Source organism: Phyllobates terribilis, unplaced genomic scaffold (genome assembly GCF_046119375.1).
Source record: "Phyllobates terribilis strain yellow unplaced genomic scaffold, ASM4611937v1 Scaffold_2__4_contigs__length_985480577, whole genome shotgun sequence".
Taxonomy (NCBI): Eukaryota; Metazoa; Chordata; class Amphibia; order Anura; family Dendrobatidae; genus Phyllobates; species Phyllobates terribilis.
This window is the reverse complement of record NW_027362762.1, coordinates 530,971,364-530,995,256: the sequence shown is the minus strand read 5'-3', so window position 1 is coordinate 530,995,256 and position 23,893 is coordinate 530,971,364. Positions and strand designations below refer to the sequence as shown.

Genomic DNA, 23,893 nt, shown 5'->3' with positions numbered 1-23,893 from the left:
CCCACACTCCAAAGACATACTGATAGGGAGCTTAGATTGTGAGCCCCAATGGGGACTATGCCAATAATGTCTGTAAAGTGCTGCGGAATATAATGGTGTTATACAAGTAAAATAAATAATATGAGATGAATTTAGGCTATACTCACACTTAGGTTTTTGAGGAATTTAAAACCATGAACCAGTTTTTCTTCTGAATCTATTTAGGAAGAGTTTTTTCCTGAAGCGTTCGTTGCCTTTTCATTGGACAGTGCCTAGTTTGAAAAGGTTTCCTTCAGGATCCACTTCAGAAAAGGGACATGCACTTTTGTTTTTCCACCAGGCAATTTTCAAAACCTTTTCAGGAAGAAAAAGGTAAAAAAAAATACCAGCTCATTTGAACAGCAAAAGTAGATTTCCCAAGAGTATTTTACACAGTTTTTTTTAGGAGGATTTCAGAGGCGATGTAGTAAAAAAAAAAAATTCTCAATAAACTTAAGTGTGATTTCCACAATATTCATAACATAATTACTGGTCAAATTGAGGGTTGAGCAGACTCGGGGATGTTCGGGTAATGGTTCCCGATCAAACTTTAGTCCAAAGTTTGGTTTGGGTACCATGACTGTACCCGAACTTGAATCTGATCCTGATTCCCATTGAAATCTCTCTCTCGCTCTCTGTCTCTCTCTCTCCTTTTCCAGGAGAAGTCCTTGTTCAGAGTTCAGCACCGGTACGGACCTCAAACTTTACAGTTCGGGTTTGCTCATCTCTAGTCAAATTTCAAACAATGAAACAATTACACCAGCATACCCATAGGTTTATAAAGGCCAAAAAAGCGCTCTCCTGGTGCAGCATACATATGTTGAATTATGCTGTTGAAAAAATGTAAACTGTAGTGTATGAAATGTCAAAAAAAGTGTATATATATGAAAAATGGAGGCAGCACTGCATCACTCAAGGCATCCATGTGTAAATAAACTGGAGTCTGATTCCCCATCTAGGTCCCATATGCCTGCATAAACTCCACATTTTCTCTTTAACTTGGCCCAAGTGAGTGCTGCTTCCATTTTTTGTTTTTTTTTGGTATTTCCAGAGGATTGTTGGCTACTGCCCCGGGAGGGATTGCACCACTGACTGAAGACTGCGCTATTTTTTTTAGCATTTCTACGCACCTCAACATTGAAACTGCAAACGGCAGCATCTCCGGACCTGTCTCCCATCGAGCACATCTGGATCTGGGACGTCGTTGGTCGGCAATTGCAAAGGCATATTGATAATTGACATGCCCAAATGCATTTAGTGTGGCAGAGCATGCCTCAGACATCCATTAATAACCTCACTGATAGAAGCCGAGGTGTGTAAGTGCGGTGAATTCTGCATGTTTTTCAGAGAAGAAAACTCTATGTGTGAAATGATTTTGATAGAGCCTCAGATATAAAATAGAAGGAAAGGAATAGGAAGCACATTTCTAACACAATGTAGGGCAAAAGCATTTACTCCAGAGGGTACTATCCTCAGCAATAAAGCTCCCTAATCAGTCCTTGCACTTCTGATACTTTTTGACAGCTTAATTGATACCATTAAAATCCTTGGATTTTCCTGCATAGCCAATCATTTACAGATATCAGGAATTTATAGCATGGGGCTATTCCTTCAGCGGAAGTTCCTGCCCTATGAAATGGCTTCATTGGTCTATGATATAGTTGTATACTGCCACCTACTGTCCCATGTGTTTAATGCCATGTTTACTTATTTATAAACAGAAGTCATTTTGCTAAACACTATGGGCCTGATTCATCACTTGCATTTTTTTAACTCACTTTTCTTTTTTTTCATCTAAAAAAGCAGGCAAACACGTATAAAATAGACTTTAAATTAGGTGCAAATTAAAAGAAAAATAAGGGGCAAATGAAAAACAGCTAAGGAGGGAGTGTGGCTAGAGAAGGGCTATCCAGTGTTCCTAAACAATGGCCACCAATATTAGGCCATGTGCACACAACATCTTTTAACCCCAGGAGTTTTTCAATCAGAAGACGCTTTAGGAAACTCTGGTGTTTTTTATCCTGAAACATCTTTTCTGTGTTTTTTTGGTTATTTCCTGAGTGTTTCTCTGCCAGTTTTGGCCACCAGTGTTTTTAGAGGGTTATCCCATGGTTTCAGTACTGTCCTATTTACTGTCCTTTCCTGAACTTTTTTTTTTCAATACACTGAATAATTAAGAAACCACTAGTGCTTTTAAAAGCAAAAACGATGGCAAAAAGCTCCACAAAGATGTCTGGGCGTCTTTCGGGCATCTTTTGGGTTTTCCCATTGACTTGAATTGTAAAGTACAGAGCGTCTACAGAGCGGAAGATGCCAGAAGAATGGACAGGGCACTTCTTTTAACCATTTTTAGGACCTTGAAACGGTTAAAAGGCCTTTAAAAGCCTGAACACATGCAGAGCAAGCAAGGACCCCTCTGGTCAGCAATGCAGCCAGACACCTGTCCAGTATTGGTAGCATCTCTTCACAAAGCTGATGGCGGGTACTGCAGCATCGCCCGTGCAATAGAACAGTGCTTTATTCTTGACAAAGAGAGCTCGCCGCTCGAAACGCGTCAAAAGATGCCTGTATTCTCATTTTTGTGAACACACAATTTTAATCTTTCCTTCATGTACCTTGGAAAATAAAATGCACTTTTTTGGACTTCATATGTGAGCTGGATTTTTCTGCTTTCTCTATTGGATGTTGCGCCCTGCCCAAGTGCAATCCGTGCTCCAGAAGTGTGGGACTGCAGGTGGTGAATTAGATTTAATTCTGTGACTATATATGACGGCAGACCATTGTCTCAAGCCTGTATAGTCTGCAGTCACGTATAGGGACTATATATGACGGCAGACCATTGTCTCAAGCCTGTATAGTCTGCAGTCACGTATAGGGACTATATATGACAGCAGACCATTGTCCCAAGCCCGTATAGTCTGCAGTCACGTATAGGGACTATATATGACGGCAGACCATTGTCCCAAGCCTGTATAGTCTGCAGTCATGTATAGGGACTATATATGACAGCAGACCATTGTCTCAAGCCTGTATAGTCTGCAGTCACGTATAGGGACTATATATGACGGCAGACCATTGTCCCAAGCCTGTATAGTCTGCAGTCATGTATAGGGACTATATATGACGGCAGACCATTGTCTCAAGCCTGTATAGTCTGCAGTCACGTATAGGGACTATATATGACGGCAGACCATTGTCTCAAGCCTGTATAGTCTGCAGTCACGTATAGGGACTATATATGACGGCAGACCATTGTCCCAAGCCCGTATAGTCTGCAGTCGCGTATAGGGACTATATATGACGGCAGACCATTGTCCCAAGCCTGTATAGTCTGCAGTCATGTATAGGGACTATATGCAACGGCAGACCAATATCTCAAGCCCGTATAGTCTGCAGTCACGTATAGGGACTATATATGACGGCAGACCATTGTCCCAAGCCTGTATAGTCTGCAGTCACGTATGGGGACTATGTATGACGGCAGACCATTGTCCCAAGCCTGTATAGTCTGCAGTCATGTATAGGGACTATATACGACGGCAGACCAATATCTCTAGCCTGTATAGTCTGCAGTCACGTATAGGGACTATATATGACGGGAGACCATTGTCCCAAGCCTGTATAGTCTGCAGTCATGTATAGGGACTATATACGACGGCAGACCATTGTCTCAAGCCTGTATAGTCTGCAGTCACGTATAGGGACTATGTATGACAGCAGACCATTGTCCCAAGCCTGTATAGTCTGCAGTCATGTATAGGGACTATATACGACGGCAGACCAATATCTCAAGCCTGTATAGTCTGCAGTCACATATAGGGACTATATATGACGGCAGACCATTGTTCCAAGCCTGTATAGTCTGCAGTCACGTATAGGGACTATATATGACGGCAGACCATTGTCTCAAGCCTGTATAGTCTGCAGTCACGTATAGGGACTATATATGACGGCAGACCATTGTCCCAAGCCCGTATAGTCTGCAGTCACGTATAGGGACTATGTATGACAGCAGACCATTGTCCCAAGCCTGTATAGTCTGCAGTCATGTATAGGGACTATATACGACGGCAGACCAATATCTCAAGCCTGTATAGTCTGCAGTCACGTATAGGGACTATATATGACGGCAGACCAATGTTCCAAGCCTGTATAGTCTGCAGTCACGTATAGGGACTATATATGACGGCAGACCATTGTCTCAAGCCTGTATAGTCTGCAGTCACGTATAGGGACTATATATGACGGCAGACCATTGTCCCAAGCCCGTATAGTCTGCAGTCACGTATAGGGACTATGTATGACGGCAGACCATTGTCCCAAGCCTGTATAGTCTGCAGTCACGTATAGGGACTATATATGACAGCAGACCATTGTCTCAAGCCTGTATAGTCTGCAGTCACATATAGGGACTATATACAAAGGCAGACCATTGTCTCAAACCTGTATAGTCTGCAGTCACGTATAGGGACTATATATGACAGCAGCCCATTGTCCCAAGCCTGTATAGTCTGCAGTCACGTATAGGGACTATATATGACGGCAGACCATTGTCTCATGCCTGTATAGTCTGCAGTCACGTATAGGGACTATATATGACGGCAGACCATTGTCTCAAGCCTGTATAGTCTGCAGTCACGTATAGGGACTATATATGACAGCAGCCCATTGTCCCAAGCCTGTATAGTCTGCAGTCACGTATAGGGACTATATATGACAGCAGCCCATTGTCCCAAGCCTGTATAGTCTGCAGTCACGTATAGGGACTATATATGACGGCAGACCATTGTCTCAAGCCTGTATAGTTTGCAGTCACGTATAGGGACTATATATGACGGCAGACCATTGTCTCAAGCCTGTATAGTCTGTAGTCACGTATAGCAGGGTTCCCCAACTCCAGTCCTCAAGGCCCACCAACAGGTCATGTTTTCAGGATTTCCTTAGTATTGCACAGGTGATGTAACTATTGCCTGTGCTGATGATGGAATTATCACCTGTGCAATACTAAGGAAATCCTGAAAACATGACCTGTTGGTGGGCCTTGAGGACTGGAGTTGGGGAACCCTGACGTATAGGGACTATATATGACAGCAGACCATTGTCTCAAGCCGGACCACCTTTTCACACAGCTGATTAAGGGGGGGCTGATTACACATGAGGGGATCGGTCTATGCTCTCTGGCTGTGGACAGGGCCTGTGAGAATATCCTGACCTTCCACGATCCTGGGCCCATCTTATGGTTTGCTGTGCTGGCGCCTCATCACCTGTGAACCACATGGCGCACTGATGACTTCACACCAGGCCAGCGAATCAAACGCCGCACCAAGGAAGCCGGATGGTCAGGAAATGCACAGTCCACGGCCGGAGAGCAGTGACCTGGACCGGGGCTGTGTGAGGCGATCCGCTCACCTCTAGGGCTGAGAGCTGCCCCCTCCGGTGTGATACCCCAGGGATAGGCGCTCCAGATAACCCATCTATGGGCTATTTACAAGCTACACATGGAAGAGCTGGCTATCACACTGTGGGCCACCATAGTAGAGCTGATCTCCCCTCCTATGTGGCTACTGGAGGCAATGGCAGCATAGTGCACACACAGGTCCACCAAGCGGATGAGTCTCCCGGATGTTGGGGAGCGGATCTGGTGTCTGGGATGTGTGACTACGAGTCTGGCAGAGAATACAAGAGTTCTGGCAAGATAGATAGATAAATCAATCAATCAATCAAACACTTGAGACGCGCATGCGCGCTCACACCTTTGCACAGTCCGGAACATCCAGGACTCCTCCCGAACAACACTTCAATTCCCAGAGTCCTCTAGTTCTGCTTCCGGCGCGGTGCTGCGTCACGCAGGCAATATAAGGGGCGTGCAGCGTGTGGTCGGCCTCTTGCTGCCGGCATGGCGCCGTGTGCTGATCGGTTAGCGTACTGTGTTACTGCGGAGCGAGGGAAGCCGCGGGCTGCTCCGGTGGGATGAGGCCATGCTCCGGCCTGGGCTCGTGTACGGGCTAGGTGTCTCTGGGCCATTGCCCGTACTGGTAGCGGTGACCTGTATGGGCGGCGGCAGTGTTGGCGGATGCTCCACGTGGTGCCGGCTGGAAGCGGTGATCTGACTGATCCGACTTCTCACGCAGAAAGGTCCGCCATGTGAGTGCGTGTGGTAAGTGGCAGGAGTATGGCGGCCGCTGTCTCTTGGCCGCCACCTTCACTCATTTAGACCTGCCATTGTGACTGTCACTCACTGACCCTCTTTCCTTGTAGGAGTGTTAATATGACCAGAAGCGGTGCTCTGCATCATCCCGCCAGCTGGAAGGTACGTTTGGCCTGTGAATCTGGCCTGCCTCATCTATGTAACATGGGGGGTGGTGGCATGGGGCCTGTCCAGTGGGGGGCAGTGGCGCAGCCTGTACACATGAGTGCCTGCCTTGGCCTAGTGTTGTGCTTACTACTGGTAAAGGCAATAGCTGCCTTCATCTAGATCTGCTTCTCTTCTGCAAGCAAAAAAATCAGCTGTTCTAACTACTCAATCATTTGCTCCCCAAAACTGTCTTGTGGGAGTTGGGATGCCCCCATACACTTCAGATGGGTGGGAGGGGTGTTTGGCTGATTTATCAGATGTCTGTGGTACAGAAGTGTCAGCTTTAGGGCTCACTCAGACTAGCATATGAATCAGATGGCACCTGGACTGCACTGACCCATGTCAATCAATAAGGATGTTCAGAACTTTTTTTGACTGTCCTTGAGAAAATTGCAGAATGCACTACTTCCAAGTCCTGGGTTAGTCACCCATTCAGGGCTATAGGTGTTATGCTGTGTGCCCACTATGTGTTTTTCAAGTGTATTTGCCGTGGAATTTCCACAACAAAAAAACACTTAAACCCTTGGTGATGCATGCCCCATGGTCCCCAATGATCTACATGTGCTCTGCACATGCTGCGGAAATTTCTGCTGTGGATTATCATTGCAGAAAAATCCGCAGCATGCCCATTATTTTTGCGGACATGCGGTGTAATTGCCGCCGTTGACTTGCATTGAATCGCTTAATATCCGCATGACTACATGTGCACATGCGGATATTAAGCGATTCAATGTGCGGATGGTACCCGGGTCGGGAGAAGAGGAGACTCTCCTCCAGACCCAGGTACCATAGTATCTGTTAAAATAATTTAAGATGAGAAAATATACATTATATGTGCCTTCTGATGGCCTCTGTCTCCTGTACAGTGCATCCTGGTTCCATGATGTCATTTAGTCATGCAACAGCTGACGTTGGTGGTCGCGTGACCTGTTACATGACTAAATGATGTCATGGAAGGTCCTTTTACACCACGAGCTGTACAAGAGACCGGATACATCGGAGAGATTTTTTTCTTTTTTTTTTTTTTTTTTCTTTTTTTAACTATTACTTGGTCAACCGCATGGATTTATATAGTGTGACCAAGTTGTCAAGCACTTTTCCTAGTGATGCGAAAAGCGCTTGATAACCTGCATGCAGAAATGCATGCAAAGACGCTTGACAGATGCTTCTACCTGGCAGGAAAAACGCATATAAAATCCGCATGTGTTTTTCCTGCCTGGGAGATGCTGAAAATATCAGCATTTCTGCATCGTGGGCACTTAGCTTTAAAAAAAAAAAAAATCCTGCCTGAAACATGGAAGTTTTTCTGGATACATTTCTACTATAAACCTAGGAAACTGTATTTGATCAGGTACATTTTTTAAAAACAGATGGCAATTGGATGTCATTTAGGAAAAATCGTACTTTGTTTTCTGGCTGAAACTCTGCCGCTTTCTCATACGCTGGTCTGCAGCCGGCCTTACAAGCAGTGTAGCCCCCAGTAGACTGGCTGCAGGATAATTTGCAGTATAGTAGGTGCATTATGGGCTCACGTCTGTGGCCTTCTCATGCATGGCATGTTGGGTTGAGCCAATATTTCCTGTTACAAAGTTCCTGACCTTTCACTTACTGCTATGAGAGAGGCCTGGCTATGATGACAAACTTGCCCTCACTGAATAGAATGACGATTCACAAGCAGTACTCAACTGAACCTGAGCCAGGTCTTTATAGCAGATTGGCTGTGATATGCAGCTAGTCTGCAGACTAGGTCTAGTCTGAAATGTCTAAATTGACTTTTTGTTTTTCTATTCCCTAGCAGCAGAATCCTGAGGAATGGGACCTTCCAGTGAGCAGGTAAGTGGCCTTTGGTATAAGTTTATACTGCAGTGTCTTGATCAAGCAAGGATGTCAAACTTGCCCTCACTGAGAACCTTGTTCGCTTATGAGAGCTTTGCTGTACTCTATCTGAGCTTGATTGAGACATAATGGAATGTGTAGCGGTCAGCACTTGGGTGTTGGGTTGTTTGCTCTTATTCTTCAGTGTTCCTAATCTTTGACTTTCTTCATACAGGAACACGTGTGGTATTGGTCAGAAGAGGATTAGTACATGATTAGAAACTTATACATTAAACTGAGCAATGTGGAGTAATGGTTAATAAAGTGGCTGTTTGAACTTTGTGTCTGTCTTATAATTCTGATAACTTTTATCCAACTCTCTTAATAGGCCAATTTCTTTATTGCCCCCTTTGTTACCAATCAGTAGTGTGTACATTAAAATACTTGCTGGCTGCTGTTTTCAGAGCTGCTCCTGTCCTCTCCTGCCTCACCTGACAGCATTGTTACCTGCTAGCTCAGCTTTCTGTATGGACAACAAGTAACATTCTCAATGGAAGGCCACGGTCAGTATTTTAAATTGGGTTTTGGCTTATAAATGCTCGAGTGAAAGTCAAATGAAAAGTATAATAGAAACACGTGCAGCATGTCTGCCTTTTTGCACAGACTCCTGCTTTTAGCTTACAAATACTGAATGTGGTCTAAGACTGAAACTCAGAACGGTGGTCCCATAGGGTTGCATTAAGAAAGGAATGAGCTGGCAAGTCAGAGCTGTGGCCCATGATGCTGGAAATGGCAGGGACTCGTTAGTATTGTAATGCACACTTTACATATAATTTATACTTTTTGATGGTATGGGGGACTGAAGACAATTGACAACAGATTGAGCCTCAAAAGGTTTATACCAGTAATGCTAAATTGCCTATCCAGTAGCAAGCTGATGATTAGATTGGTCTGATTTCTTGTTCCCTACAATTCACCAGAACAGGACTTCTGTATTCCAATGTAGCAGTAATGGCAAATGTGCTGTAACTTACTATCACTCAGTCCCATAGACTGGAGCATGACCATGGCTCTGTACAAATTAGGGCCCTATAAAATTTTCTGAGCTTGGTCTGTGCTTAAGCCAGGGAGGTTACCTGGCCCTTCTCATAGTGCACATCTTTCTGTTAATTGACAGACTACTCTTCTCTGTGACCTGCTTTCTGAACTGTCATCTTGTGCATGCACCATCATTCTGGGGGTGGTGCATGTGCAGTAGTGTCCTAATGTTGTGAGAGCAAGAATCTGTGCATCTGGTGTTCCAGGAGTGACTGCACCTTCACCGAAGAGTGACCTGGCAATCACTGGCATTAGGAGGCGAAAGAGGCTGAAGAGCTGTAACTGCAGGCCAAGCTCGTTCACTTGTGAGCTAGTTTGCATAAGCGTTCCCCAAAGCATCTTGGATCTATTCTTGGTTTTTAATTTACAAATTATAATGCAAAATCTGTGACTTGGTTTGTGGTGCAGAGTCAGCATTACTGATTCACTTTTAGATGTTGAATTTTTAACCCCTTCATGACATCTACCGTACATGTACAGTGCCATGGAAGTGTGTTCCCACAATCTGCTGTACATGTAGGGTGCCGCAAGTTCTGGTTACCATGCGGTGACGGTGGAGATTGCTGCTGTCTCTTAACCATTCCTGCACGTTGTCCTGGGTGGCTGTACTACCTCCCCACTTCAGCTTTCACTGTGATCAGCGGATCAATTCTGACCTGTGTAAGGCTGTGTGCCCACTATGGTTTTTTTTTGTGGGTTTTTTTTTTTTTAAGCATTTCTGCAGCGGCAATTCCGCTGCAGAAACGCTTGGTAGAGAAGGTCTGCCATGTTCCCTGATGATCCGCATGTGCTGTGCACATGCTGTGGAAATTTCCACTGCGGATTATCGTTGCGGAAAAAAACGCAGCATTACCAATTATTTTGCAGAAGCGCTGCGTTTTTGCCACCATTGACTTGCATTGGAACGCATGGATTACGCATCACTGCATCTGTACATGCAGAATCCATGCGTTTCAATGTGCGGATGGTATCTGGGTTTGGAGAAGAGACTCTCGTCTGGACCTGGGTACCGTAGAACTTTAAAAAAAAAGAATAATAAAAAAAATATATATATTTACCTTCTGATGGCCCGCAGTGCGCTTGTTTTCGCTTTCCGGCAGATTGCAGTGGACTGAAGGACCTGTGCTGACATCATTTAGTCATGTGACGGCAGGTCCTTCAATGTACCGTGAGCTGCCGGCAAGCAATTTTTTTTCTACCAGTCTTTTGGTCACACTATATAAATCTATGCCGTTTGCATGGATTTATATAGTGTGACCAAGTTGTCAAGCACTTTCCAGGTGATGCTAAAATCGCTTGGAAAGCGCTTGTCAACCCGCATGCAGAAATGCATGTGAAGAACGCTTCACTTCCGCATGTCCCTGGCAGGAAAAACGCATGCAGATTGTACATGTGCTTTTCCTTCCAGGGAGATGCAGAAACGCTCAGGAAAAAATCCGGAGCATTTCTGCATCGTGGCACATAACCTTAGAGATGTCCGTTTTTTTTTCTTTTGCAGAACAAAATAATAGTTGGGGCCGAGTAGCTTTATGTATATATAGGGCATTAGTGTAGCGAATGTCACAAATTTTTGTATATAGGTGTGTAATATATTAATTACTTTTTTTCTACTCATTTTTTTCCTTTACTCTTTTTCTTAACAAACGTAATAGTGTCCTTTACACATGAAAATATCAGAACAAAATAGACCCCTAAAAATTAACTTTTTTATTACTATATGGACTCACAACAAAATGTATGAAATATCCCCATGGAAATTACAAACATGGCATAAGGGTAAGAAAGTAACTACACATATATTTGATACAGTTGAAACCAGAAGTTTACATACACTACATAAAAAGACACATATCCATGGTTTTCTCAATATCTGACATGAAATCAGGATAAACCTTTCCTGTTTTAGGTAAATTAGGATTACCATAATGTTTAATATTTACCAAAGGCCAGAATAATGAAATAATAATGAAAAAAAAGCAAGGTTCCTGAGCGTGCAGAGGCTTGATTGAGCGTCTCAGAGGCTGCAGTTAAGTACAAAGGTGGCAGCAAAGTACATGGTTAAACACAATAACATAGTTTAACGCCAGAGCATAGTTTTTTTTTTTTTAACTAGTCTTCCATTAGTTTTTATGTTCTTACTTGTATTGTTTATCCCCATATAATGTGCTCCATGGGCAATGCTACCAGGTGTGCGTCATGTGAGATGTATGCATTACTTGACCTGCCGTTTGAGGGTGAATATGTCTGGCTCGATGACAGCGAGTTACATGTTGGGAAGCCCAGATACTGGATCTAAATGTGCAGCTATCAACACTGAGGAGCATTGCAAACCTGGAGAGGAGTTTAGATCTCACTGAGCTTGTGCTGGCTGGGGCCAGTGACATGGAGATGGGGAAGATCAGGACCCAGAAGTAGGTACCTGGGTAACAGAAGAAGGGGTAGGTGGTAAAGTGTCAGGGAGCCCAGTCCTCATCGGCACAACCTAGTAAATATGCCTGTTTGGCTGATATTAGAAATGCAAGCCCAAGGCTGGGATCACTGCAGCCCGACGTTGCTCCTAGCAACCAGGAAGACGACTGCTGTAAGGAGGAGGGAAATAGGAGTGCAGTAAAGGAAAGACATGTTGGTGGTAGGGGCTCTATAATTAGGCGGACAGACAGGGACATCTGCCGCCGAGACCGTGAATGCCGAACAGTGTGTTGTCTGCTGGGTGCTCAGGTTCGGCATATTGCTGATCAGATAGACAGATTGTTGGGTGGGGCTGTGAAAACCCAACGGTCATGGTACACATCGGTACTAATGACAACGTTAGAGGGAGGTAGAATGTCCTTAAAAATGATTACAGGGAACTAGGAGAGAAGATGAAGGCCAGTACCTCCAAGGTGGTGTTTTCAGAAATACTGCCGGTGTCACTCGAGACAGCGGAAGCTTAGGGAGATAAATAAGTGGCTTAGAAATTGGTGTAGGAAGGAAGCTTTTGGGTTCATGGAGAACTGGGCTGACTTTGCTGTTGGGTACAGGCTCTGTGGTAGGAACGGGCTGCACCTCACTGGGGAGGGTGCAGCTATGCTAGGGGAAAAAATGGTCAGACGGATGGAGGAGCTTTTAAACTAGGATCTGGGGAGAGGGAGGGTATTCATGCTAATAAGGGGATAGAGTAGACAGAGAGTGAGACAGTAGGGGTTATAGGATCTTGTGGGGGGGGGGGGGGTGCTGGGATACGCAAGGAAAGTAGGAAGCCGAGTAGGAGTAGCAAATGTGCTAACTGTACTAAATGTCTGCTGGCAAATGCAATAAGCCTCGCAAACAAAATGGCTGAACTGGAGACTCTTATGTTGGTCACAGAATACGATGTGGTGGGTATTATGGAAACCTGGCAGGATGAAAGCCATGACTGGGTGACAAACATAGAGGGATATACCAGATTTAGAAAGGACAGGAAAGGCAAAAAAGGTGGAGGGGTGTGTATTTTCATAAGATCCAACTTAAAACCTGTGCTCAATGACAACATTGGGGGGAGCGGCAACAATGTAGAATCAGTCTGGGTTAATGTACATGGGGATGGCAATAATGGAAAGCTTTTAATTGGAGTTTGTTACAAGCCTCCTAATATAGCTGAACTGGTAGAGGACGAAATGCTGGAACAAATTAAAAATGCAGCAAATAATGATAGGGTTCTTATTATGGGGAATTTTAACTATCCAGATATTCAATGGGACAAAGAATCTTCCAGCTGTGCTAAAAGCTGTAAGTTCTTATCCACAGTTCAGGACAATTACCTCTCTCAGCTGGTAGATGAACCAACCAGGGGAGGTAATCTGCTGGATCTGGTGCTGTCAAATAGACCAGATACTATTTCATATCTACAGGTCCGGGAGCATTTGGGAAACAGTGACCATAATATGGTAAGTTTCATTGTAATATTCAATAAAACATTTAAAAAAAGAAATGCAAAAACCTGGAACTTTAGGAAGGCTGATTTCAACAAATTTCATGGTAACTGGGGATACCAAACGTAAATGGGGCATGTTTAAGGAAATACTACTAGAATCCTGTAGAAAATGTATATACCCTCTGGTAATAAAATGTTCAGGAATAAAAAGAAACCATTATGGATAAATAAGACAGTACAAAGTTTAATAAGACAAAAACAAAGGTCATTCAAAATCTTGAAGGCCGAGAATACAGAAATAGCTCTTCAGAAGTATAAAGACCTAAATAAGAAATGTAAAAAAGAAATCAAGCTAGCAAAATTATCTACAGAGCAACAACTCGCCAGGGACATTAAAATAAATCCCAAAAATTTTTATACAATGCCAAAAAAAGAAAATCAGATGGCATCAGCCCCTTAAAAGACGATAACAAGATAATTATAGAGGACAAAGAAAAGGCTGCGATATTAAACAGACACTTTGCATCCATGTTCACCAACAAACAGCTCAGTATTTGACAAACCACTGTATCTCGCATTCTTAGACTCTCTTGTAACAGGGCTAGTGCCACAGGATTGGAGGATAGCCAATGTGATACCGATATTTAAAAAAGGTAAGAAGGTGGATCCAGGTAACTACCATAGAGAATAATATAATAAATGGTAATCAGCACGGATTCACGAAAAATAAGTCGTGTCTAACCAACATGTTAGGTTTCTATGCTTCAGCTGGAATGGGCGTGACAGTAAGTATGGTTTAATTTAGAATATTAAAGGAATACTGTCTTTTATTTCAAATAAAATATTTTATTCTGGGTGTGGGTGTTTTATTTTACATTTTACTTACACTATGGGGTTAGTAATGGGGGCATCTTTTAGATGCCTCTCCATTACTAACCTGGGCTTGATGTCAGCTGGCATTATAAGCTGACATCAACCCCAACCCTATAACCCCACTGCCACTGCTACAAAGCAGTGGGTAGAGCGAGGCTAAGTGCCAGAATTGGCGCATCATTCTGGGGCCGCTGAGGGCTACTGTTTCTAGCCTCGGAGGGGACCAATATTCTTGGCCCCTTCCTAAGCTATTAATATCAGCCCCCAGCTGTCTGCATAGCCTTTGCTAGCTGTTTAAATAGGGGGACCCACGTAATTTTTTTGGGGGGTTCCCCATTTTAATAGCCAGTAAAGGCTATGTATACAGCTGGGGGTTGATATTAGTAGCCTGGGAAGCCCCATGGGTATTACCCCCTTCCCATGCTAAAAACTTTCGCCCTAACTACACTTTTCCTTTGCTGGTTAATAAAATTACAGGGGACCCCACACCATTTTTTTTTCAAGAAATTGACTCGTATTAACCCCTTACTGGCCTGGGGCGTATTAGTATGCCCCAGGCCATCACCCCCTGTTCAGTGAGGGCTCCGGCGCTGAGCCCGCACTGAACCGAGCACATGTCAGCTGATTATTACAGCTGACATGTGCCTGCAACAGCCGCGGGTGGAATTGCGATCCACCCACGGCTGTTTACATGTTAAATGCCGCTGTCAATCTCGGACAGCGGCATTTAACATCGCCGCGCCGGAAGCGTGGCATTAGCCCTGCCCATCGGTGACCCTGTCACGTGATCGCGGGTCACCGATGGGTGGCCATGACAACCCTGAGTCTGCAGCAGACTCCAGTTGTTGTCATGTAAAGATTACTATGAGCGCCACCTAGTGGTCGGCGCTCATAGTACAGGAGCATTTCTGCTACATAGAGGTGATCTGTTCATCACCTCTATGTAGCAGAGGCGATCGGACAGTTGCTGCTTCTAGTCTCCTATGGAGACTATTGAAGCATGTAAAAAAAAAAATGTTTTCAAAAATATTAAAAAAAATATAAAAGTTTAAATCACCCCCCTTTTGCCCCATTCAAAATAAAATAATAAAAAAAAAACCCACATACACATATTTAGTATCGCCACGTTCAGAATCGCCCAATCTATCAATATAAAAAAAGAATCTAATCGGTAAACGGCGTAACGAGAAAAAAAATTCCAAACGCCAGAATTACTTTTTTTTGGTCGCCGCAACATTGAAATAAAATGCAATAACGGGCGATCAAAACATCGTTTCTACCCCAAAATGGTATTAATAAAAACGTCAGCCCGGCACGCAAAAAATAAGCCCTCAACCGGCCCCAGACCCCTAAAAATGGAGACGGGTCTCGGAAAATGGCGGCATTTTTTTTTTAAATTTTTTTTTACCAAACTTTGGAATTTTTTTCACCACTTAAATTAAGAAGAACTTATACATGTTTGTTGTCTACAAACTCGTAATGACCTGGAGAATCATAATTGCAGGTCAGTTTTAGCATCCAGTGAACGTGGAAAGAAAAAAAAACAACTGTGGAATTGCATTTTTTTTTGCAATTTCACCGCACTTGGAATTTTTTTTCCCGTTTTCCAGTACATGATATGGTAAAACTAGTAATGGCGTTTAAAAGTACAACTCGTCCCGCAAAAAATAAGCCCCCACATGGCATTATTGACCAAAAAATAAAATCGCTATGGCTCTGGGAACAAGGGGAGCAAAAAATGAAAATGCAAAAACGGAAAATCCCAAGGTTGCGAAGGGGGTAATAAATGATTATATATATCAGATATTTATATCTATTATCTATATAGCTATCCATATATCTATCGATCTATTATCTATTTATTTATCCATATATCTATTTATCTGTTGACTTATCTAATATAGATAATAGATATATTGATAGATAATAGATCGATAGATGGATAGCTAGATAGATCTATAGATATATTGATAGATAATTGATCGATGGATAGATATATGGATAAATAGATTTATAGTTAGATACAGGTGCATCTCACAAAATTAGAATATCATCAAAAAGTTTATTTCAATTCTTAAATACAAAAAGTGAAACCCATATATAGAGTCATTACAAACAGAGTGATCTATTTCAAGTGTTTATTTCTGTTAATGTTGATGATTATGGCTTACAGCCAATGAAAACACAAAAGTCATTATCTCAGTGAACTAGAATAATTAACAAAAAACACCTTCAAAGGCTTCCTAAGCATTTAAAAGGCCCCTTAGTATGCTTCCGTAGGCTCCACAATCATGGGGAAGACTGCTGACTTGACAGATGTCCAGAAGGCAGTCATTGACACATTCCACAAGGTCCCAGAGTTCCAATTTTCATTTGGAAATCAAGGTCCCAGAGTCTGGAGGAAGAGTAGAGAGGCCACAATCTAAGCTGCTTGAGGTCTGGTGTGAAGTTTCCACAATCAGTGATGGTTTGGGGAATCATGTCATGTGCTGGTGTAGATCCACTGTGTTTTATTTTAGAGGACTTCATGCTTCCCTCTGCCGACAAGCTTTTTGAAGATGGAAATGTCATTCTCCAGCAGGACTTGGCACCTGTCCAAAAGTACCAATACCTGGTTTAGAAACAACAGTATCATTGTGCTTGATTGGCCAGCAAACTCACCTGACCTTAACCCCATAGAGAAACTATGGGGTAGTGTCAAGAGGAAGAGGAGAGACACCAGACCCAACAATGCAGACGAGCTGAAGGCTGCTATCAAAGCAACCTGGGCTTCCTTAACACCTCAGCAGCGCCACAGGCTGATCACCTCCATGCCACACCGCATTGATGCAGTAATTGATGCAAAAGGAGCCCCGACCAAGTATTGAGTGCATTTACTGAACATACATTTCAGTAGGCCAACATTTCTGATTTTAAAATCATTTTTTAAGCTGTTGTTGTAACGTATTCTAATTTACTGAGATAATGACTTTTGTGTTTTCATTGGCTGTAAGACATAATCATCAACATTAACAGAAATAAACAGTTGAAATAGATCACTCTGTTTGTAATGACTATATAATATATGAGTTTCACTTTTTGTATTGAAGAACTACTGAAATAAGTTAACTTTTTGATGATTGATATTCTAATTTTGTGAGATGCACCTGTATATGGATATATTGATAGATAATAGATATATGGATTGATTAATGGATTAATAGATATATGGATAGATAGATAATAGATATATGGATAGATAAATCGATTTATAGATAGATAATAGTTAGATATATGGATATATTGATAGATTAATAGATATAGAAAGACTATGGATAGATAGATATATGGATAGATAAATAGATTTATAGATAGTAGATATATGGATAGATAGATAATAGATATATGGATAGATAGATCAATACTAGATATATGAATAGATATTTAGATAGATATATGGATAGATAAATTGATTTATAGATAGAAAATAGCTATATGGATATATAGATACATTGATAGTTAGTAGATATATGGATAGATTAATAGATATATGGATAGATAGATTAATAGATATATGAATAGATTAATAGATATATGGATAGATAGATAATAGATATATCTATAATATAACCGGGGATGCGTGTCTCTGCCTGAAGCCTTTATAGACTGAGCAAGCTCGACACGCAGTCTGGCTCCAGACAGAAGCACGCATGGAGCCTTTACAGGTAAGAGGAGTGTGTATGGCGCCGGAGATCACGGTATGCGTAGACACTGAACGCATACCGCGATCTCCGGCGCCATACTTACATACCTGAACGGGAGGAGCGTTGCCGCGGCGCCTCTCTTCGCCGGAGACTGGGGCAGGAGTGAAGGCGTCGGAATCGGCGCATGCGCATAGCGCTATCCGGCGCTGTTTTACTGAAGACACATTTGCAGTGTGTCTTCAGCAAAATGGAGCCGGACAGCACGGTATGGGCACGGGCGTACTCCGGCGCCACACTCCTCCCCCGGCCTCCGGCAGAAAAGACGCCGCAGCACTGGAGCACAGGGAAAAAAGGTGAGTATAAGTGTTTATTTTTTTTTTTTGTATGTGTGCAGCGTGACAGGGATGAGGGGTACCATGCATACCAGGATTGGGGGATGAGGGTGCCATACATACCAGGATTGGGGGGTGAGGGGGCCACACATACCAGAATTGGGGGATGAGGGGGCCACACATACCAGGATTGGGGGGTGAGGGGGCCACACATACCAGAATTGGGGGATGAGGGGGCCACACATACCAGGATTGGGGGATGAGGGGGCCACACATACCAGGATTGGGGGATGAGGGGGCCACGCATACCAGGATTTGGGGTGAGGGGACCATGCATACCAGGATTGGGGGTTGAGGGGGCCACACATACCAGGATTGGGGGATGAGGGGTACCATGCATACCAGGATTGGGGGATGAGGGGTACCATGCATACCAGGATTGGGGGATAAGAGGACCATGCATACCAGGATTGGGGGTGAGGGGACCATGCATACCAGGATTGGGGGATGAGGGGGCCACACATACCAGGATTGGGGGATGAGGGGGCCACGCATACCAGGATTTGGGGTGAGGGGACCATGCATACCAGGATTGGGGGTTGAGGGGGCCACACATACCAGGATTGGGGGATGAGGGGTACCATGCATACCAGGATTGGGGGATGAGGGGTACCATGCATACCAGGATTGGGGGATGAGGGGTACCATGCATACCAGGATTGGGGGATAAGAGGACCATGCATACCAGGATTGGGGGTGAGGGGACCATGCATACCAGGATTGGGGAATGAGGGGGCCACACATACCAGGATTGGGGGATGAGGGGTACCATGCATACCAGGATTGGGGAATGAGGGGTAACATACATACCAGGATTGGGGGTGAGGGGACCATGCATACCAGGATTGGGGGATGATGGGGCCATGCATACCAGGATTGGGAGATAAGGGATACCATACATACCAGGATTGAGGGGTGGGGGGTACCACGCATACCAGGATTGAGCGGTTCCATGCATACCAGGATTGGGTGATGAGGGGACCATGCATACCAGGATTGGGGGATGAGGGGTACCATACATACCAGGATTGAGGGGTGAGGGGTACCACACATACCAGGATTGAGGGGTGCCATGCATGCCAGGATTGGGGGATGAGGGGACCATGCATGCCAGGATTGGGGGATGAGGGGACCATGCATACCAGGATTGGGGGTGAGGGGACCACACATACCAAGATTGGGGGATGAGGGGGCCACACATATCAGGATTGGGGGATGAGGGGTACCATACATACCAGGATTGGGGGTGAGGGGACCATGCATACCAGGATTGGGAGGTGAGGGGGCCATGCATACCAGGATTGGGGGATGAGGGGTACCATACATACCAGGATTGAGGGGTGAGGGATACCATGCAAACCAGGCTTCGGGGGTGAGGGGTGCCATGCATACCAGGATTGGGGGATGAGGGGACCATGCATACCAGGATTGGGGGTGAGGGGACCACACATATCAGGATGAGAGGTACCATACATACCAGGATTGGGGGATGAGGGGTACCATGCATACCAGGATTGAGGGATGAGGGGTATCATGCATACCAGGATTGGGGGATAAGGAGTGCCATGCATACCAGGATAGGAATGAGGTGGCCATACATACCAGGATTGGGGCTGAGAAAGCCATGCATACCAGGATGAGGGATTTGGTACCATACATACCAGGATTGGGGGATGAGGGGTGCCATACATACCAGGATTTGGATGAGGGGTGCCATGTATATCAAATTTGGGATGAGGGGTGCCATGCATACCAGGATGAGAGATGGGATGCCATGCATACCAGTATTGAGATGACGGGTGCCATGTATACCAGATTTGAAATGAGGGGTGCCATGTATACCAGAATTTGGGATGGGGGGTGCCATGCATACCAGGATTGGGGATGGGGGGTGCCATGCATACCAGGATTGGGGGATGAGGGGTGCCATGCATTCCAAGATTGGGGGATGAGGGGTGCCATGCATACCAGGATTTGGGGATGAGGGGTGCCATGCATACCAGGATGGGGGGTGAGGGGTGCCATGCATACCAAGATTGGGGGTGAGGGGTGCCATGCATACCAGGAAAGGGATGAAGCGTGCCATGCATACCAGGATAGGGATAAGAGCAGCACATAACAGGATGGGGACAGCACAAATACCAGGATGGGGGCAGCACAATTACCAGGATGGGGGCAGCACAAATACCAGCATGGGAGACCATATGCCAATAAAAATGCTCACCACCCGGGCGTAGAACGGGCTCAATAGCTAGTAGATATATACACTGCTCAAAAAAATAAAGGGAACACTCAAATAACACATCCTAGATCTGAATGAATGAAATATTTTCATTGAATACTTTGTTCTGTACAAAGTTGAATGTGCTGACAACAAAATCACACAAAAATCATCAATGGAAATCAAATTTATTAACCAATGGAGGCCTGGATTTGGAGTCACCCCCAAAATTAAAGTGGAAAAACACACTACAGGCTGCTTCAACTTCGATGTAATGTCCTTAAAACAAGTCAAAATGAGGCTCAGTATTGTGTGTGTCCTCCACGTGCCTATATGACCTCCCTACAATGCCTCGGCATACTCCTGATGAGGTTGCGGATGGTCTCCTGTGGGATCTCCTCCCAGACCTGGACTAAAGCATCCGCCAACTCCTGGACAGTCTGTGGTGCAACGTGACGTTGGTGGATGGAGCGAGACATGATGTCCCAGATGTGCTCAACCGGATTCAGGTCTGGGGAACGGGCGGGCCAGTCCATAGCTTCAATACCTTCATTTTGCAGGAACTGCTGACACACTCCAGCCACATGAGGTCTGGCATTGTCCTGCATTAGGAGGAACCCAGGACCAACCGCACAAGCATATGGTCTCACAAGGGGTCTGAGGATCTCATCTCGGTACCTAATGGCAGTCAGGCTACCTCTGGCGAGCACATGGAGGGCTGTGCGGCCCTCCAAAGAAATGCCACCCCACACCATTACTGACCCACTACCAAACCGGTCATGCTGAAGGATGTTGCAGGCAGCAGATCGCTCTCCACGGCGTCTCCAGACTCTGTCACGTCTGTCACATGTGCTCAGTGTGAACCTGCTTTTATCTGTGAAGAGCACAGGGCGCCAGTGGCGACTTTGCCAATCTTGGTGTTCTGTGGCAAATGCCAAGCGTCCTGCACGGTGTTGGGCTGTGAGCACAACCCCCATCTGTGGACGTCGGGCCCTCATTCCACCCTCATGGAGTCAATTTCTAAACGTTTGTGCAGACACATGCACATTTGTGGCCTGCTGGAGGTCATTTTGCAGGGCTCTGGCAGTGATCCTCCTGTTCCTCCTTGCACAAAGGTGGAGGTAGTGGTCCTGCTGCTGGGTTGTTGCCCTCCTACGGCTCCCTCCACGTCTCCTGGTGTACTGGCCTGTCTCCTGGTAACACCTCTAGCCTCTGGACACTACGCTGACAGACACAGAAAACCCTGCCACAGCTCGCATTGATGTGCCATCCTGGATGAGTTGCACTACCCGAGCAACTTTTGTGGGTTGTAGAGTCCATCGCATTCTACCACGAGTGTGAAAGCACAACCAACATTCAAAAGTGACCAAAACATCAGCCAGAAAGCATTGGTACTGAGATGTGGTCTGTGGTCCCCACCTGCAGAATCACTCCTCTATTGAGGGTGTCTTGATAATTGCCAATAATTTCCATCTATTGTCTATTCCATTTGCACAACAGCATGTGAAATTGATTGTCAATCAGTGTTGCTTCCTAAGTGGACAGTTTGATTTCACAGAAGTTTGATTCACTTGGAGTTATATTCTGTTGTTTAAGTGCTCCCTTTATTTTTTTGAGCAGTGTATATAGATAATAGATATATGGATAGATAGATGCATAATAGATATATGGATAGATAGTTAGATATATGGACAGCTAGATAGATAGATAGATAGATGGATAGCTAGATATATAGATAATAGATAGATATACAGATAGCTATAAATATGTGATATATATAATCAGTGCTTTGCGTGTGTACCTTACTGTTCATGTCTTTAATTAATAAATGATTAAGTTTATGGGGAAAAAATGGCGTGGGGTCCCCCGTAATTTTATTAACCAGCAGAAGGAAAAAGGACAGTTGGGGAGGATGTTTTTAGCCTGGGAAGGGGGTAATACCCATGGAGCTTCCCAGGCTACTAATATCAACCCCCAGCTGTATACATAGCCTTTATTGGCTATTAAAATGGGGAACCCCCCCCCCCCCCAAAAAAAATGACGTGTGGTCCCCCTATTTTAACAGCTAGCAAAGGCTATGCAGACAGCTGGGGCTGACATTAATAGCCTAGGAAGGGGCCATGAATATTGGTCCCCTCCGAGGCTAGAAACAGGAGCCCTCAGACGCCTCAGAAATGGCGCATCCATAGGATGCGCCAATTTTGGCACTTAGCCTCGCTCTATACACTGCTTTGTAGCGGTGGCAGTGGGGTAATAGGGTTTGTTGTTAATGTCAGCTTATAATGCCAGCTGACATCAAGCCCAAGTTAGTAATAAGACGCCCCCCATTACTAACCCCATAGTATAAGTAAAATGTAAAATAAAACACCCACACCCAGAATAAAATATTTTATTTGAAATAAAAACAGTATTCCTTTAACCCCTTTACAACCCAAGGTGGTTTGCACGTTAATGACCAGGCCAATTTATACAATTCTGACCACTGTCACTTTATGAGGTAATAACTCTGGAACGCTTCAACGGATCCCCCTGATTCTGAGATTGTTTTTTCGTGACATATTGTACTTCATGATTGTAGTAAAATTTCTTCGATATCACTTAAGTTTATTTGTGAAAAAAAAAAGAAATTTGGCGAAAATTTTGAAAATTTTGCAATTTTCTAAATTTTAATTTTTATGCCCTTAAATCAGAGAGATATGTCACATAAAATAGTTAATAAATAACATTTCCCACATGTCTACTTTACATCAGCACAATTTTGGAACCAAAATATTTTTTTATTAGGGAGCTATAAGGGTTAAAAGTTGACCAGCGATTTCTCATTTTTCCAACAAAATTTACGAAACCATTTTTTTAGGGACCACATCACATTTGAAGTCACTTTGAGGGGTCTTTATGACAGAAAATACCCAAAAGTGACACCATTCTAAAAAATGCACCCCTCAAGGTGCTCAAAACCACATTCAAGAACCTTATTAACCCTTCAGGTGCTTCACAGGAATTTTTGGAATGTGGAAGAAAAAAATTAACATTTAAATTTTTTCACAAAAATGTTACTTTAGACCCAATTTTTTTATTTTTGCAGGGGTAACAGGAAAAAATGGACCCCAAAATTTGTTGTGCAATTTCCCCTGAGCATGCAGATACCCCATATGTGGGGGAAAACCACTGTTTGGGCACACGGCAGGGTTCGGAAGGGAAGGAGCGCCATTTGACTTTTTGATTGTAAAATTTGCTTGAATTATTAGCGGACGCCATGTTGTGTTTGGAGAGCCCCTGAGGTGCCTAAACAGTGGAAACCCCCCACAAGTGACACCATTTTGGAAACTAGACCCTTCAGGGAACTTATCTAGATGTGTGGTGAGCACCCTGAACCCTCAAGTGCTTTACAGAAGTTTATAACATGGAGCCGTGAAAATAAAAAAATCTAACTTTTTCCACAAAAATGATGTTTTAGCCCCAATTTTTTTATTTTCACAAGAGGAGAAAATGGACCCCAAAAACTTTTGTGCAATTTCTCCTGAGTACGCCAATACCCATGTGAGG

General features: G+C 44.2%; 1 non-coding gene across 1 annotated transcript; it reads left to right on the top strand.

The window, feature by feature from the left end:
* The first annotated feature begins 8,247 nt into the window (after positions 1-8,247).
* On the top strand, positions 8,248-8,327 carry LOC141256924 (small nucleolar RNA SNORD103/SNORD85). The gene has a single exon (XR_012317863.1). It is a non-coding gene; the product is annotated as a small nucleolar RNA SNORD103/SNORD85 (small nucleolar RNA).
* The last annotated feature ends 15,566 nt before the right edge of the window (positions 8,328-23,893 follow it).